At 44.9% G+C, this 18,555-nt stretch overlaps 1 long non-coding RNA gene across 1 annotated transcript in view; it reads right to left on the bottom strand.

The window, feature by feature from the left end:
- The window catches only part of LOC121133144, a 64,655-nt gene extending 46,171 nt beyond the window's left edge, over positions 1-18,484 (bottom strand). Inside the window, exons 1-2 of the long non-coding RNA XR_005869902.1 lie at positions 18,315-18,484; positions 17,642-17,873 (exon numbers count right to left, since the gene is read on the bottom strand). This is a non-coding gene — a long non-coding RNA (uncharacterized LOC121133144). The remainder of the gene's footprint in view (positions 1-17,641; positions 17,874-18,314) is intronic.
- Positions 18,485-18,555: the final 71 nt, after the last annotated feature.

The following is an 18,555-nucleotide window of genomic DNA, read 5'->3' as shown; positions in this document are numbered from 1 at the left end:
GTTATCTCCAAGTCAGAGACATCTCCTGACAGTTGAACAAAGTAACTTCTGATTATAGTTTGGATTCCCATGAAACTTTTGGTGGGGGAGGGGTGGGTGTCAGAAATTCCCCGGGACAGTCTTCTTGTCTATGGAATAGCAGTGTATTTCATGTAAATTAATGCTTTGACAGTCACAAATCTCATGCACACATGTTTATTTTCACTGGCATGGTTAACCCACACTGCCTGAACTCTGGGTGCTACCAATAACGAGCTCCTGGGCATGGCAGGGCATGGGCAGATGGCCACACAGGACCCACATGAAGGTCTGGGGTGTGTGGCTGAACCCCCAGCAGGCCCCCCATACTATATCACTGCTATTTCCTTTTCTGCTCATCCTCTCAGTTTCTGCCAAACTCAGGTCTCTTGCAGAGAGAAGACAGAATCTTGGGCAAAGTGGTGGTACTGGGTGGTTCTGCCCTCCCTGTCCAAGGACTCTAAAAGAACTGCGTTTATTTATCTAACCATTCGGTTTTACCCCCAATCTCCATAACCAGACAAAGAGGCAGATGAGAACTTCTTATAACATTGTGCCTTGCTCTTGACTTGGTACTGGAAACCTGTGCTCTTTCCAGCTCCAAAAACTCTGTGTGTCTTGAGCCAGGCCTGTCAATCCTAATCTGCATTTGAGGGACTTGGAGATTTTGCTTCGAGAGCATCTCCAGATTCAGAAGCTTTGGGCTGGGACAGAGGACTTGATGGCTTTAAAAAGCAGAACGCAAGGCCTGCTGGTGGGCCCCACTTTGAGTACCTGGCTCAGAGGAAGGCAGAGGTAGAGCACGTGGACACTGCTCCACAGAGACTGAAGGAGCAAGAATCAAGGCTCTGGCCCCCTGCGAAGTATCAGTTACAAGATCTGCTATTCCATCACGATGGCTTTATGTCTTCGTCTCTAGGGACTATGTCTGTTGGAAATACAAACACTCAGCCAGGCAGGTGGATCTCTATGAGTTTGAGGCAAGCCTGATCTACAGAGCAAGTTCCAGGACAGCCAGGACTCTTTCACAGAGAAACACTGTTCTGGAAGGAAGGAAGGAAGGAAGGAAGGAAGGAAGGAAGGAAGGAAGGAAGGAAGGAAGGAAGGAAGGAAGGAAGGAAGGAAGGAAGGAAGGAAGGGGAGGAAAGGAAAGGACAGGTAAGCACTCTTTGAGGGTTATTCCCTAGATCCCGCTAACACAATGGTCTCCAACAATATCTTACTCAGCTGAGACCCTGTGGAGCCATTCTGCTCCAAAGACAGCGATGGAGCTATAAAAGAAGGCTGCAGTATGATATTTCAGACAGAAATTTTGACTAAAAGGAGGGGCTATCAGATAGGAACATTTTCAGCTACAAACAATAGAAAATCTAAGAGTGATTTAATTAATATAGACACTTACCTCATCCAATAGGAAATCCAGCAGCCCAGGACTCAATTAATATCACCCCAAATACAGACTCCTTTTCCATCTTTGGTTGCCAGCATTTTATTCTGGGGCTTATAGCCTCACGGCCCCAGCTTCGGGTAACGTTTCCACTCTGCGAATGGAAGGAAGTCTATGTGTGCTGGTGCATAGCATATCTGTAATCCCAGCACTCGGAAGGCATGGGGAAATCATGACTAACAACTAATCTGGGCTACAGAGTGAGATCCCATCTCAAGAAAACACATCTTGCGGCTACAGAGATGGCTCAAAGCTTAAGAGAGCTTACTGTTTACAATCTCCTATAACTCAAGTTCCAAGGTATCTGATGCCTCTTCTGGCCTCTGTGGGCATCTGCACACACATGGTACCTATGAACTCATACAAACCCAAAATTAACCCACAAAAATAATTAATTTTTGAAAAGTAAAAGTAATTATTTTTTGAAGAGTAAAAATAATTATTTTTTCAAAAAGTGCAAAAAAAGTCTCTAAAATGAGAAGGATGGATGAGAGGGAAGGAGAGAAAAATGGGAAGAAGAGAAAGTAGCCACACCCATGAGATTTACCGGTTAAGCAGTATCCTTAGCAGAAGTTTCACGTAGACTTCTTGCATCTGATTGATTGAAAGTGGGCAATTGCCTTTCCCTAAACCAATCAGTGGTAGGTGAGTGAGTTTTCCTGGACTTAGAGCACCAAGGCTTATCCTTCTGAGCTTAGGGGAGGGAGGTACGATTCCCAATCATAAGACAAATCCACCTCCTACGAAATCTAGGAGTGGCATGTGGGGTGGATGACTCTGAGCAGGCCAAGAGAAGTGTCTGCTCCAGGAAGAAAGCAGCTCACACGCATAAAGGAGGCAACAGAATGCAGAAGCCCAGCTTCACCCAGTTACGGCGTGAGCCAGGTCCGGCCAGACACCCAGCACTCCCTGGGATCTATCCAGGACTTGATGATTACTGTGTTTTCAGGGAAAGATGTGAGAGGCAGAATGTCCAGTGGAGACTTACAAGAGTGAACGGAAGTATTGATTGTAAGCCTAGCCTTTAACGGCTGAGCCATATCTCCAGCCCAAATGGAAGTATCGGACATAAAGACAGAGCCCTGGAGGAAGGTGGCCAGAGGGAAGGCGTCTAGTTTGTAGAATAAAATAAAATGTCCAATAAGTCCATTTTAAACCTCAAAAGCCATGCTGTGAACTAAGGGTTATTTCCACATTTCACAGATCAGAGAGACCGAGAATCTTGCCCCACAAAGCTCCATCGTCTATAACTAGAGGATTTGGGATTCTAGCATGAGCGCTGCCCTCAAAGCTCTGAGCTTTCACACTGCACTCATGTGCTCAGATGAATGCCTTGTCCTGACCTCGCCCCTATCTCCTACTGGAGGACTCTGCTCTCTGGAAAACATTTTGATGTTCCTGTCTTCAGAAGTCCCTTCAAGCTAGCTCAGTGGGCCACTCACAGCGGAGGGGACAGGCAGAGGGCATCTGTGTTCCTTTATAACACTCACTTCCTAGAGCATGAGGTTTTGTGTTGAAGAGACGGCTCAGCAGGTGTGAAAACGTAACTGCCCTTGCAGAGTTCAGTTCCCAGCATCTACAGTGGGCCCCTCACAACCTGCTGTAACTCTGGCTCTGAGATATCCAACACCTTCTTCTGGCCTCCACACATGTGTACATATACCCACATGGACACACACACACACACACACACACACACACACACGTAAATAAATAATAAAATAAATCCTTTTAAAAGATGAGATCTAAGTTGACATCATCAAACACCTACCTCTAACCCAGAATATAGTTCAACTCATCCTTCTACACCATGTTTGCCCCATTGGTCATTCCAGCTCATAAATATATTAATGGTTTTGTTTGTTTGTTTTCAGAAAATGTAGAACTTTAGAACAAAAATTCACTCGAGGGCTACAATAAAAATAAGAGCATTGCATTTGCTTTCCTTAGTTGCCTAGTAATTTTCCTCCACTCTGGCTGTCAAAGGCCTTCCACTATCTCCTTGGGCATCTTGTCTGATTTGAATCCAACTCTGGCAATCATAGAACTCTGGTGGGGAGCTCTTGGGACAGCTTGTCTGCTAATGTGTTTCTGCTTCCACAGACTGAATTCCTTTGGAGTTTCCTCCAGCAATTAAACCTTTCAGATCCTGGAGAGGAGGGTCAGCACTGGGAACCCCCAAGAGAAACAGACAACATTCTTTTTACTCATGCCCTCAGTTCTGCCTACAAGAGACATCAGTCTGCCTCAGCTAGCGTTTCTGAGCTTCCCCAGTCTGAGGGTTCGCGTGTATCCTGAGCTGCAGCAAGTGCTTGGGTAGGAGGAGGATTTTCCATTCCTAGGCACATTTCCTATACACATGATGATCAAGGTGGGATATTGATCTAGATTCCAGGGATGCCCAATTTTCCCTTGTCAGAAGAAGTCAGAGGCAGATAAAATCTTTTATAACATGCTCTCACATTCATCACAGAAGGAAAGAAGGCTGTGAGAAGGCAGAGGGGAAGGATGCCAACCCCAGTATCTGCAGAGACCATGGAGGCATTCGGTCCCTATGCCACCCTATGTCACCAGTCTGGCAGGACTTTTATGGGTGAGACTGATGAGGTCCAGAGAGGCTGGGAAATATGGCCAACATCACACAGTCTATAAATGTAAAAATCTAGTAACAAACAGTATAGAATTTCATCCAGCCCCTCTCTTCTGGTGCGCCCTACACTCTCTTTGGAAAGGGCATTGAAAGTGGGGACGCTCTCTCCTGCTATTTTTGTTGCAGACTTCAAATTCTCTGAGTGTCTTGAGCAGTCCCGTGCAGATAAAATTCTTGGGGGAAACTCGGGAGCCAAACATTCTTTGACACGCCAACATGTGGTGTGTTTAATCCGTTAGCTATAGAGTTTAAAGGTGAATGACCCAGGCCCAAGATGAATGAAGAGAGCCCGAGAAATCCCTTCCCTAATTGTTGATAAGAATCCATCTAAACCGACTTCCCAGGCCCCGAGCTTCCCCTTTCAGCCTGCTGAGTGGGTCAGCCTCTGACCGCGCCAGACTTCTGGCCCACTGTCAGCCTTTCTTCTCCCATGTGTCAGCTCAGAACTGGAGTTGTGCTGGTCTGTGAGTCACTGGGGCAGGCTGGGGACACAGGCAGTCCTGACTTTTCTGCTAGCTCCACGTACTTGGGAACATCCTTCTCTTCTTACGTCCCCGCCCATTTCATTCCAACTTCTGATGCTCTGCCGGAATGTCACAGTAGCTAATGCTATTCAGCAGACTCAGCTCTCAAAATGAATTATTTGATGCTAAGCACAGGCATGACATACTAACAGCCACCATCGCCGTGTCGTCCTTTTCTGCCGACCTATTAGCTCGATTTATTAATAGCAAGTATGTGCCTGTATTGCATTTCTGTGAGTGTTCAACACCCTAAAGAAGCTCTTTAGCTATGAAACCTCTTTGGGTAGAATGAGATTGAAGGTGGTGAAAGAGTCAGAAACAGAGGGAAAAGAAAATCCTTACTGTGCATCAAGTAAACCAGCCCAGTGCTCCAAAAGAAATGGTGGGAACTACAGGCTACAAGCATTGGCCTCTAAGCTGAAGAGAGCCGAGTTCAAAACCTAGGCCACCACTTGCATTTGGATGGCTGTGGGGAAGACATTACATTTGTCTGAGAATTAGAATTCTTGCTTTTGAAGAGGGTCGTAGTGGCATACCCCGTAATCCCAGCACTGGGGAGATTGAAAGAGGAACTCAGATTTGAGGCCAGCCTGAGCTACAGAGCAAAACTGTCTCAGCCACACCAAACAAACCCTGTCAACCTTCAAATGGTGCTGCTAATTTTGACTTTCTGCTGTGGCGGGGTTTTAAACAGACTGATCGTGACAGCCACAATCGTGTTGATAAAGCATGGTTCATCAGGGGTACCAGTCTACCACAGTAACACACTTACAGTTCTTTTCCATTCCCCTACAAAACACAGACAGATTCCCTCCACATCCCTTATGGGAGCTCAGCCCTTCCTGCCTGCTTGCTTGTCAGAGTGTAAAATAAGATGACTTGAGACTGGGGTGCGAAAGTGGGGTGCTGTGTGTCCAATGACTTCCTCTTCTTTTTTTCTTTCTTTCTCCACCATCTTTCTCTCTATATCCTTCCCTAAAAGGTACAACTCTATAGACCAGAACTAATGAACTTGCAGCAGGAGCTGAGCACAAGACATCATCTGGATTCCTTGAAGTTGGTCCAGACAGGCTTCTTGATGTGGGGAGGGGCATCCATACTCATGGAGAAGGAGAAAAAGAGGTCTGTGGCATGGTCAAAAGGCAGGGATTAGCTGTCTGGATTGCTGGGGTAGGTCTTATGACCTTCTCTGTGTATGCTCTGACCTTACTGGCTAAGAGACCAAAAACAAGCAGCAAATTCCCCAATGACTTAAGCGCACAACCGTATCTAGGTACTGGGGACCAACACAAGCCAGATGCCTTGGTAGGCCGGTACGTGCAAGTCCCGAAGAGAAAATACAGAAACAGACAGTGCCGCTGGCAATTCCACACAGGGGCCAGGTGCCTCCTGTCTCATAAAGCCGCTAGGTTTCAGGTGGAGAGATATGGACCCCAACTCCTTCTCTTTCCACAGCTGTGGGTTGGAACACGCTGCTGCTTTCTGTGCAACAAGAAAGAGTCTCGGTGGTAACCATGCCTATGAATGAGACGACATGTTCTTGGTATCCTTAAGAGCACACAGAAGTTCCTGAAAGTATGAGGCAGATTCGACTCTGAGGACAAAGATAAATGCACAAATGTCAAGAGAAGAAACAAAATGAAGCATTAGTAAGGGGGGAATTGTGTTCTAAATTATAACATACTAGGCTAGTCCATATATATGTATATATATATTAATAATAATGAATAGATAATATGTAAAATACAGTATAATATGTAAAAACAACACATCATATATTATGTATATGTTAATTAATATATTATATAATTACTAATACATATATATTTATGAAGAGAGAGTGGGGAGATGCTTACTATGTATATATAGCTTGGGCTGGCCTCAAATTTAAGATTCTTCTGCCTAAAAGTAAGAACACTCAGGTAAATCCAGCCAAAGAACATGCTGCCCAGGAACTTCTTAAATTAAAAAAAAACAGATGTTTTAAAAATGTTGCACTGGCTGGTTTTGTGTGTCATCTTGACACAAGGTAGAGTCATCAGAAGAAGCCTTGCCAAGGAAATGTCTCCATGAGATCCAGCTGTAAGGCATTTTCTCAATTAGTGAGCAATGGGAGAGCCAGTCCATTGTTTGTGTTTCCACCCTGGGCAGGTGGTCCTGGGTTCTATAAGAAAGCAGGCATGGCCTCTGCATCAGCTCCTACCTCCAGGTTCCTGTCCTGACGTCCTTTGGTGATGAACAGCGATGTGGAAATGAAAGCTGAATAAACCCTTTCCTCCCCAACTTGCTTTTTGGTCATGGTGTTTTGTTGCTGCAATAGAAACCCTAACTAAGACAAATGTCAATGAACTTCACAGGTTTTTTTTGTGTGTGCAATTACAGTTACAGTCACAGTTGCAGTTTGGGGAGGGTGTTGTTTGTTTGTTTTGGGTGTGTTTTATTTTGTTTTGAGGGTTTTGTTGTTGTATTGGGTTTGTGTTTGTTTTTTGAGAAATAACTTAAAGTTGGGTGGGTAGGGAAGCAGAGATGGTCTGGAAGGACTTGGGGGAAAGGATGAATATGATCAAAGTGTATTTAAATTAAAATTTTTGAGTAATAAAAATAAATTAATATGGCCATGGGGGAAAAATGTCAACATCATGGAAGATAAAAGAAGCTCTTTGCAGAACATTCTAGGTTGTAGAGAATTCAAGAGAAGGGTGGGATGCTGCTCAGTGGGAGAGAGACTGGTTGCCTAACAAGCCCAATGTCCAGGGCTGGTCCTGACTGGGGTCGGGGAAAATGGGTGTAAAGAGTCAAATAGACACTGTGTTTTATTCCTTATTTGTCCCCTCCTCCACAATCAGTTGGCAGCGTTTGAGTATAGACTGAACAATGGATCATATTTCTGTTTTAGTGTAATATTTATCATGGGTCTTTGTAACTGAATGTCCCTGATCTCAGGAGATGCTCACTGAAATGGTCAAAGATAAAATGCTACAATGTGGGCAACACACTTGTAACCTCTCAATGGCTCGCTAAAATGGTGCTGATGGTGGCGATGATGGTGGCAATGCTGGTGGTACACCATCCCTAACACTCACACTGTGCAAAAGGTGACAGTAAATGGTGATCACAGTACGCATGTTTTCTTGAAATCTTTGATACTTTTCTAAATAAAATGGCAGGCGAGAAGAAAGGGGATGTGTCACTGACTTAAAATCATGTATGGACACATCAGACAAACATAATATGTGGGCCATTACTGAATCCTGCTTGGTCAAACCAACTATCAAGAAGAAAAATCTATGAAAATTGAATATGGATTAGGTGCTAGATGGTATTAAGGAATCACTGTTTGTTGGTGTGCTAATGGTCTTAGTGTGTTAAAGGGACACAGAAATGCATGAAGAACCTGGTACGATATTTAGGACTTGCTGCTATGTAGGCTGGAAGGTAAAAGAATAGAAAAGCAAATAAGTTGGAAATAAGGTGACAATAGTGATAGCTCTTGAAGCCAGGTAATGGATGTATAGGGATTCTTTCACATTAGCATCTCACTTTTGTGTCTGAAAAATCACAATAAAGTTTTATTGAGCCGTAAACAAGAACAAAAGGTAGGAAGGATGGGTGTAACTAGAGCTCAGTGCATCTTACGTTTTACTCTCATTTGTGGACTTTATGGGGGAAAGACATGAAAGTAAAAGGTGGACTGTTAGGGAGGTAAAGAGGAAAGAAGGGAGGAGATGACAAAGGCAACAGAGAGGGTGAATATGCATAAAGTTTATTATATGCATGTAACTCTTTACTCGGTCCAATTAATACACACTTATTTTTTAAAAATATTTTAGAAATAAAAAATTATGAAGAGAGCTACTAGTAAATAGAATAAATTCTTCTGAAGGATAGGAACAAACAACTTATAAATTAATCATTTGTAAATTGCAGCCTTTCTCTATGACCTTTAGGAACATAAGCTCATTTGTTTTTTAATTTACTTTGGGTTCAAATCCCTCTCCCTCATCCCTAGACCTTCCTCCTCGCTCAATGCCAATAATAAAACAAATAAATATCACTGTCCCAAAGGCTCCAGCATAGACATTCTCATCCCTGTCTATTGACAGGAGAGCTGCTGCATTGGGGTGCGCTGTGAGAGGTTCGCAGTGACTCTGGGTTGGGCTGAGACCAGGACCTTGGACCTTAGACCTCTGCTCTAGCTGCCAGCGAGCTTGTCGTCTCTTGACTATCCAGAATGAAGGCAGCTCTAGTCTCTATAGTAACCAATCTGCCTAAAATAGGAATTATGTGGGGGAACAAAACGTTTAAAGCCAATTGGATCCATTCATCCCTAAACAATGTCAATTTAAGGGCTGTTACCCAAGTCGCTGGCTTATTGAATGGTCTCCCTGAAGGAAGTGAGAGAGGGCAGCTGTAGCAAACAGCCCATCCCATACAGAATCTCGAATGCTTTATTCCCTTCCCCCTCTTCAAACATCTCTTTTATGTCCCCGAGTCATAAGCTTTGAAGACAAACTTTCAGTCAAGGCAGTTTTACAGCCACAAGCCTTAGACAAAAGTAGAAATCTAAGTCACCGACAGGCAAAGCAATCTTCCCAGGAAGCAAGGGGACTGAGCCCGAATCCCGTGCAGAACCTGGCAGTTACAGGTAGGTCTGCCGACAGAGCTCCTCTGCAGCCAGCTTCCCTACAGCCAGTCCGTGGAAAGGGGGTGCAATAGTAGTTGGAGCTAACATGGCCCTAAAATGGGAAGTGCGATTGTACAGACTGTGGCAATGTTCACCTGTTCTACAGGGTCACAGGACAGTTTAAAGGGGTGACTTTAAGGTACAATGGCAGGTGGCAGGTGTGGAGGACATTATTTCATTTTTGTTCCCTGCCTTTGCTTTCCTTATGTCTGTCTGCTACATGTAACTTTCAGCTCCACACTGCTTTCTTTTTTTCCAACCCATACATTTAAACAGTTTTTGACTGCCAAAATATTGCCAGGTGAAGGGAATGGAATTCCTGTGTCCTGTTAAAATAGCCTAGCTTTCTTACTTTTGACTTTTTCCAAGTGAGACAGTTTAAGCAGCAGAATTCATCCTTTTCCAGTTCGTCTTCCCTCTGACCAAGAAACACGAAGCCTAGTTGTTCACTTGAGTGTTTGGAAGGAGCTGCTACAAGACTTTGCCAGAGACATGTAACTGACATGTCAACAGCTGAGGCTCAGCACGGCCAGGCTTGCCAGGTTTAGCAAGTCGAAATCAGGATGAGCAGCTCTGTTTGAAATGTAGGTAGTTGTTTAGCCTGGATAAGTTTCAAGCATCGCATGAGATCTACATATGATAAAAAATGTACATTATTTCTTAGAAAATCAAATTAAACTGGATACCTTGTATTATATACACAATGCAATTAGCTACTGTCCCGGAATATGCCCAGAAAATTGTTTCCAAACACAAAGACCTGAACTAAGAGAGGGGGTATAAAGGAGGACTCAGCACAAGGAATGGTATACACCAGATAACCAAAGTCGAGAAGAACTTTGGTTTCTGAAGGCTGGAGTATAGGGCACCCTATGTGAAGAGGCTTACACTCAGCTAAGGAGAGCCTGAGATGTCACTCAGTGGTAAATCATTTATCTAGCATGTACTGGGTTCAATCCTTAGCACTATTAAAAACAATCATCTAAGGAGGATGGGTATTATTCAGCAGGCCATGGAGTGTCCTTAAAAGGCTTTATGCAGTGGTTCTCAACCTGTGGGTTGAGACCCCTTTGGGGATTGGATGACCCTTTCACAGGGGTCACCTAAGAACATCAGAAAATAAAGATATTCACATTTTGATTCATAACAGTAGCAAAATTACAGTTACAAAGAAAAAACAAAAAATGTTGTGGTTGGGGGTCATCACAACATGGGGAACTGTATTTAAGGGCCACAGCATTAGGAAAGTTGAGAATCCCTGTACTAGTAAAAGAGAAGAGGTTACAGAGCCATGGAAAGGCTGTGACAGCATCCCAAGGGAATTCCTGATACGGACTGAACCCAAGCCAGTGTTTTTGGAGATAAGAGGACAAGCGAATCTGCGAGACGATGACTCCCACATATCAGGACTGTTGATGCACAAGTCTCTTGGCAGTGAGAAGCACAGCCCTAAGATGTCTAGCTCGGGAGACTGGGAGAGCAATGCTAATGGGCTTGGCCATGAGCACTACAATGCAGCCTGTTTATGAGTTAACTCCAATCTAGAATGTAGCAGTCAGTCAACATGTCCTAATTAGAAATCTCTCTCTTTATAATTAGTTAATTAACAGTTGGGAACCCCAATCAGGAGTCCATAACCTTCAGAGTGATTCCTTGGCCCTTCAGAAGTTTGTCTGGGTCTGTTCTGGAGGGCTTTACTGCTTGGCATCTGGTGGAGACAGGTCATGAACTAGGAGGATTGCACAGCCCCGTGGCCTGACATGAAGAAGCCAGCAAGTCCATCCATTTATCATCGACTTCAGAACTCAGACCCATAGCTGCTGCGCCTGTCAGCCTCTAATGAGCTTGACCCCTGGGGCAGAAAGATTGGCATACTCTACCTTTGAAATACCTTTGCATTTGTTTCTTGTGCCTATGGACAAATATTCCCGTGTCTGCCCAAATTTGATCAAAGCTGCCTTTTCTTTGTGGTTGTTTTGTCCTTTTTGTTTGTTTGTGTGTGGTTTGGATGTTGTTTTGAGACATGACTTCACTATACCCAGAATGGCCTTGAACTCTTGATCCTCCTGATTCAGTCCCTGGGATCACAGGGTGCTCTGTGAGTCAATCTCCCTTCAATACACTCTGTAGCACTAGGGTTGTAACCAAGAGAACTAGGAGTCTTCCCCACATTTACCTCCCGATGCCAGAGGCCATTGTACCTTAGTGGTACACAAAGGACATTAACTATTGGCTACATGACCAATTTAGCTTAAGGCCTTCCAAAAGAGACCAGTGGAAATGGATGGCAGGCCATAGGAAAGTATATCCTTTAAAATTCAACTTGCACGCTGAGCCACCAGCCCCCAAATCACCCAAACATACTATTTACTTCTTGTGTCCTGTTGGGAGTCTCCTTCCCCAGCCCTCTTTAAACTGGATTTAATCAAAGATGTTCAGTTGAAGAAACATGATCACACATGACAACTTTCTAAAAAACCTAGAAACACTTAAAAAAAATAAAGCAAAATAAACTCAACCATCCCTCCACAAATGTGAGCTTCAAATAGAAGGTTTTATTGTAAACCTTCCAGACGTCCAGGCTCCACTGTTGTTTTTGAAAGACATTCCAATAACAGATGCCCCTTCAATTGGGGCATGGTTTGACAGAAAGCAGTAGGCACAATTAAAAAAAACCTTTCTCAAGACATGTCAGAACAAATTAGCTGTGAGACTGAAACCATTTCCCATTGGGTTTAATGAAGTTAACAAGATAAGTAAATATGAGCAGGGTACAGTGTCATGTCCTTTACTGGGGGTGGGGCTCTCTTAGACATTGATAGCAAACATGGACTCTTATTTGATTATTTTAAAATATCACAATGCCCTCACTCTATGTCTTTATTTTCTTCTTGAGGAACTACTGCAAGATGAACTGTCTTTGCTCTGTTTACTTACCTAGAAATCAGGGTTACTGTATTCTGCATGCTATTCCCATGTGGAGTGTGTACACTAACAAATTAGGAATTGGAAACTGAAGGAAAAGTTGAAGACATTTTTCAAATGGCATTTGATGATCATGCTCACTTTTCATTTTTCAACTTCCCTTGGTCTGATTAGCATAAATAATTGACTCGACAGCAAATTAGAGGAAAGGTTCCTCCCCTGGCAACTTAGATTTTAAAGTAAACTTCTAAAAAGACTAAGTTTGTTTGCTTGCTTTTTGTTGTTGTTGTTGTTTAGCTCCTTGTGATTACTATTTTCATAGCCTTGAAGAGCTAGGCATGCAAAACTTGACGTCAGCTGGTTTCCAGGACCAACTCTGTCACTTTATTTTTCTGGTACTTGGTCTGAACAAAAATGAACAGATTCTTTAATTATATAAAGTCCATTAAGTATTTCATAAATAGTAGAAGCCCTGTTAAGAATATTCTATACATCATCTAATTAATGCAGCAATAAACTGTTAAAGAATTAACTTTAGATAACCAATAGTTCCCAGTGTCTTAGCTAAGACAGTGGAATCCAGAAACTTTAGATAACCAATGGTTCCCAATGTCTTAGCTAAGACAGTGGCATCCAGAGTGGCCTATCTGTCCAATAACAACTGGCTAGTGATAGAGCCTAAGCCAATTTGTTTGGAGGTGCTTCAGGCTTATAAGGGAGACTCTCAACTGCTAACTTAATTAACTTTGAGACCAGAAGTTCTTCCTACAGTCGCATTGCTTCTCCAAGTGCAAAACTCTCTTTTCATAGTTCCTTCACATAACCACTCTATGATACTTTGCAAGGTGCACAGAAGAAAGGATGGCTGCCTTACTCATGCTTCACTTTGTGAGGATAGTGGTTTCCTCTTTACATGATACCAAGTCACCTCACTGAAATGAACTCTTATGCTACTGCCTGAGACCTAAAGCCTCAGTAAGTTTTCTGAAGCATGATTTAATCAGTACAAAAATCAATTCAACTCAATCAACACGAGACGTGGTAAATTGGTGTAGGATCAACCACATTATCTTGCAATCCCTGGATGTTAACACCAGGAAATTTACAAACCACTAGCATTCATGGTGGAAGTCTGGACTTGATCACCCTCTAAAAGGAAACCTCATAGAACATTGGTGTCCTTCACCCTCAGCCTGCCACGTCTACTTTTCCCTCTTCTTGACTTCACAGCTGATCACAAATGCCTTTCACTAGAACCTACTCTTTTAATCCTGGCTGCCATAGATAATTTCTTGGTCCCCAGTCAGTGTGTCTACAAATCCTCCTATGGTGATATTTTGTTTGTGCTTTAACAAAGAAAGCTAGTCTGAAGGTCAGAGTTTGGAGCTAGTCACCAGTTGGCCATAGAGGCCAGGCAGTGGTGGCACACACCTCTAATCCCAGGACTTGGGAAGCACAGGTAGGCAGGTCTCTGTGAGTTCAAGGCCACCCTGGGATACATGAAATTGATTCCGTCTAAAAGAGAAACAGAGCCATGTGGTGGTGGTTCACAGCTTTAATTCCAGTATTTGGGAGCCACGCACTTTTAATCCCAGCACTAGGGAGGTGGAGACAGAAGTGACATGGCTGGCTGGAGAGAGCAATGCAAGGTGGGAGGAGACAGGAGCTCATTGCATTAAACCTGAAGATTTGTGGAGACAGGATTGCCCACTTTGGCCTGAGGATTCTGTGGAGGTAAAAGGTCTCTCTTGTGGCTGGCTCCTTTACTCCTCTGATCTTTCAGCATTTACTCCTATATCTGACTCAGGGTTTTTATTATCAAGACCAATTAGAATTCACACTACAGGGTCCAGAAAGTCCTACTTCAGTCTTTCCAAGTGCCAACTCTTGCTTCTCACTTGGCTTCTGTACTAATCACTTTTCTGGTGCTGTAGTAAAACACTATGACCAAGGAAGTTTATAGGGAAAAAGAGTTTATTTAGGCTTGTGATTCCAGAGGGTTAGAGTCCATGATAGTGGAGTTAAGGCATGGTGGCGGCAGCAGTAGCTGAGAGTTCATACCTTGTACCACAGGCAGGAAGCTGAGCTTTGGGAATGGTGTATGACTTTGAAACCTCAAGGCCTATACCCAGTGACATATATCCTCCAGCAAGGCCACAGCTTCTAAACTTACCCAACAGCCCCTCTAACTGGGAACAAGTATTCAAACATCTGAGCCTATGGGGGACATTCTCATTCAAACTACCACAGGCTCCTGATGCATAAGGGAAATTGAGGCGATCTGGAAGGACTCCAACTTCCTGACCCCTTCAGACTGCCACTCATCAGTTTCTGCCTTGAACCACACTCTTCCCCTTCCACCTTCTTTCACCGCACCACAGGCTTCTCTCTTAAGCTACCTACTGGACTGGGAGTTACTGTACACTCCTCTCACCTGAAACATCTGCCTTTGATCACAGGCTCCCCAGCTCCTATAAATCCTGATTTTCCTTTCCTCACCAAACCCTTCAAAAATGCAACCTCACTTACCATTCCTCCTTCCTCATTACCCTGTCCTCGATTTTCTGCAATCTGGCCTCCATATCTTCTTGAAGCATGGGTGACCCCAGTGGGTCCCACTCTCGGGTTATGACTCCAGAATCCCAACCATGCTCTACTTTTGTCTGTGTGGATGACAATGGTTCAAACTCACCTGACTCCCATGAGCCTGCACTTCCATAATTCCCTTCTTAATGTCTTCTTCATTCATTTAAGAAAATGCAAGGAAATGGCTCAAAGGTTAAGAGCACTGGCTACTCTTCTAGAGGACCCAAGTTCAATTTCCAGACCTACATTGTAGCTCATAAACATCTCTAATTCCAGTTCTAGGGTACCTAATGTCCTTCCACAGATACATGCATAAGGTGGTACACAGACATACATGCTGAAAAGATAGCCATACACATATAGACAAACAAACAAACAAATAAGCACAAGTGTTCTGGTCCTGCCATGTGCTATCGGTGGCACAGATCTAGGGGTGAAGAGAGCTGAGCCAGTGCTTATTCTCACAGATAATGCTGCTTAATTGGAGACACACTGCCAGACAACTAAGAATGAAGTATATGGGATTCTTGGTTTTCAGGGCAGCAATGCGAACACTGAATTATTAAAGAACAATCCATGGCTCCTAGAGGAAGGCAGGGCCAAGTTCCAACAAGTCTCATGGTCATCAACCAGTCACTATCCACTCTTGTTTTATGTGTATTTCTGTTTAAAGACACCCAGCTGAATATATTTTTTCTCTTTTTTTATTATTTTAATTTTAAATAGCTTGTTTTACATGTCAATCCCAGTTCCCTTTCCCTCCCCTCCTCTCGCAACCCTCATCATCACCCCCCCCATCCTCCCACCCTATTGCCAATTCCTTCCACATAGGGGATATCTAGAGTCTGTCATTTCACTCAGGGCAGGGTCCAGGCACTCCCCTAAGAGTCCAGGCTGAGAGAGCATCCCTCTTTATGGACACACAAAGTCCATTTGTATGCCAGGGATAAACACTGATCTACTGTCCAGGACCCCATAGATTGCCCAGGCCTCCTCACTGACTCTCACCCTCAGGGGGTCTGGATCAGTCCCATGCTGGCCTCCCAGCTGTCGGTCTGGGGTCCAAGAGCTTTCCCCTGTTCAGATCAGCTGTCTCTGCTGGTTTTGCCAGCCCATTCTTTGCCAATTTGCTCATTGCTCCTCTCTCTCTGTCACTGGGTTCCTTTCAGCCCAATATATTAGGTTTTCCTGGGAACAAAGATGGAGCTGGCTTAGCCGGGGATGAGTGTGAAGGTGGCAGTAAAGTCCCCAGTGGGCAGAGAACAGAGGATCCAGAGTCAGAGGGACCTCGGATGCAGAGCCACCCGGTGCCGACAAGGCCTCAAACGTAGGCGCTGGTCTTCGCTGAGCTTCAGTTAGCTCATCCATTAAATGGGAGAAGTGGGTTAGAAGAAGGCTTGGCGACTGTAAATACATGTTGCGTGTGGATTTACTACCTCATGAGTGGCTCATGACCACTGATTACTGCTACAGGTTGCAATCAGTTCCCTTTCATTCAGACTGCCTAGATTTTCAGGACTATGGCCCTGCCACCTGCCTGGTTGACTCTTGTGGGACACTGAAATATGAGCTGGTACCAAGAGTCTCTGTGGCACTTTAGGGAAGGAAACCCTCACGGCATGGACTCAGGGAGAGACTTAGAAGAAGCAGCAAGAATCTTGAGGAGGAGGAAAGGCGGGGGGGGGGGGGTGTTGGGGTGCAGAGACCATTGTTATCATGGCAGTGGGCAGAAGAAGCACGATAAGGCCCAAGGACTGGGGAGAAAGGCCTGGGAGGGGGAAGAAAGCATAAATCTGTGCAGGGACCGCAAGTGAACTGTCACAACAGGAGACACAGCCTCCTGGCTCCCAGGGTGACTCAGGCTCTCCTTGGTCCCACTTGGCTCCAAGAAGCAGGGAAAGCCCCCGGCAGGCCACTAAGAAATGCCTCTGTGAGGTCCTGGCCAGGCTGCTGAAATCAGTCCATGTGTGAAGAAAGGGGGTAAGAGAGAATGTCTGGAGACATCAGGGATCCGGTTCTTACTCTTGGTTGTCATGTGAGTCTAAATTCCAACTGAACCAAACACAAGGACCCAGATTTAACCCAAAATCCGGGCACAGTGGTACTATGCCTAAGGATGACACAGGTTTTAGACTTGCTTCCTGCATGATGGTCCCTTGTGATGACAGGGTTGGGGGCCTCTCTTTTCCAGAGGTGACCACTCTGCAGAGACTCCAAGTCTTGGAATCCCTGGTTCAGTATAAAATAAAATTCCACAAAAGTAAAAGAAGGACCCCCCAACCCGCCTCAGTTTCTGTAGCTACTCTTCCATGTACACAAAGGAAGATGTGGGGTCCTCATGGTCCTCAAGTGAACTCCTCCAAAGAAAAAGACTGCCTCCTCCCTTCCTCTACACCCCACAACAGCAAACCAGCACAGCGATACCCTTGCTTCCTGAGCTTGATTCTCATTCACTACCCACTCACCCACTCTCCCCGTTTCTCACAAATTCCTCCTCCCGATGAGTCAGGGATTAACAATTCTTGGCATCCTAGCTGAATAAATAGTGTTGTCCACAGTGATACTTGTCAGTGGCAAATTGCCATCACTCGGAGCCAAGGAGGTGTGAGTGCAGAACCCACGTCCGTCCTGGACCCTGATCCTACATGGGCGTCAGGCTACTGGGCTACAGGGTTGCTTGTGCTCTCCTCTTCCAGCTAGCGGGACTGACATACACAGAAGGGAAGAGGTAAGGAAGAGAAAGGGACAGACAGAGGGAAGGAAAGGAACGTCCGACGCTCTTATATAAACCTCCTACCTGCTCGTACCTGGAGCGGAGGTAGCATTCCTCCCATTTTGTTTCACAGATCTCCCAAGTACTGGAATGGCTAGAATTTTGACTCTCGCATTCTGATGTCCGTTGTGCCACATCAAATCACTGGTGTAGGTGGGCAAGCAGCTGACCAAAATCCACTTTTGTTCTGCTGCCTGGAGGCCTCAGGGGGCACTGCCCCAGGAGGACATTAGCCGTTGCCTTCTCTTCTTCTCGCTCAGCCTCCCCTATGTAGAGAGCTGTGTGATTTGGAAAGCTCTAGAAGACACATATCCTGAAGAGCCGTGGGCACAGAAGTGCCCCTAATACTCCCTGAAAATCCCAAATGTTTTGGCAGACACGCAGGAATCACTTACCGGCCTTAGCAGGCCCCGCCCAGCACCAGTGCCTGCCTTAGCCAGGGAACTGGAGAGTTCTCTCCGCCATGCACGCTTTCCCATTTCTCTTATTTCCGTAGCTCCAGAACCTCTGCTAATGCCTTATGGCTAATATATTAATTGTACCGAGGCATTTGCATGTATGCACGTATCATGCCTTGGTTTTATCACTTTCCTTCCCTCTGCCTTCTTTTGTCCCTCCCCCCCCTCCTTCCTGGATGGTCCCTCTATTTCCAGATACAGATACCTGTTTGAACGCTTTCAAACTCAAGGGTTTGAAGGGCCACTTACTTCCAGAGTCCCCGTGCGATCAGGCCCAACTTCTTGCAGAGAGCATGGGCAAGGCCTAGGAAAAACAGACATCCTTCCTTGAAGGCCCACAGCCGGGGAGTAAGAAGCCCGAGTCACCCACTACGCTCACTGGGCGCTTAGCATCCACTAGGCACCACTCTGCTTTCTGGAAGCCCATCCTTCTTAGAAGCACGCTTGGATGCCCCTGCTGCTGCTTTGCTGTGTCCCTCTCCCAGAGACT

Source organism: Mesocricetus auratus, unplaced genomic scaffold (genome assembly GCF_017639785.1).
Source record: "Mesocricetus auratus isolate SY011 unplaced genomic scaffold, BCM_Maur_2.0 Super-Scaffold_100020, whole genome shotgun sequence".
NCBI classification, from domain to species: domain Eukaryota; kingdom Metazoa; phylum Chordata; class Mammalia; order Rodentia; family Cricetidae; genus Mesocricetus; species Mesocricetus auratus.
Note: the sequence above shows the minus strand (reverse complement) of the source record. Positions and strands in the feature narration are given on the sequence as shown.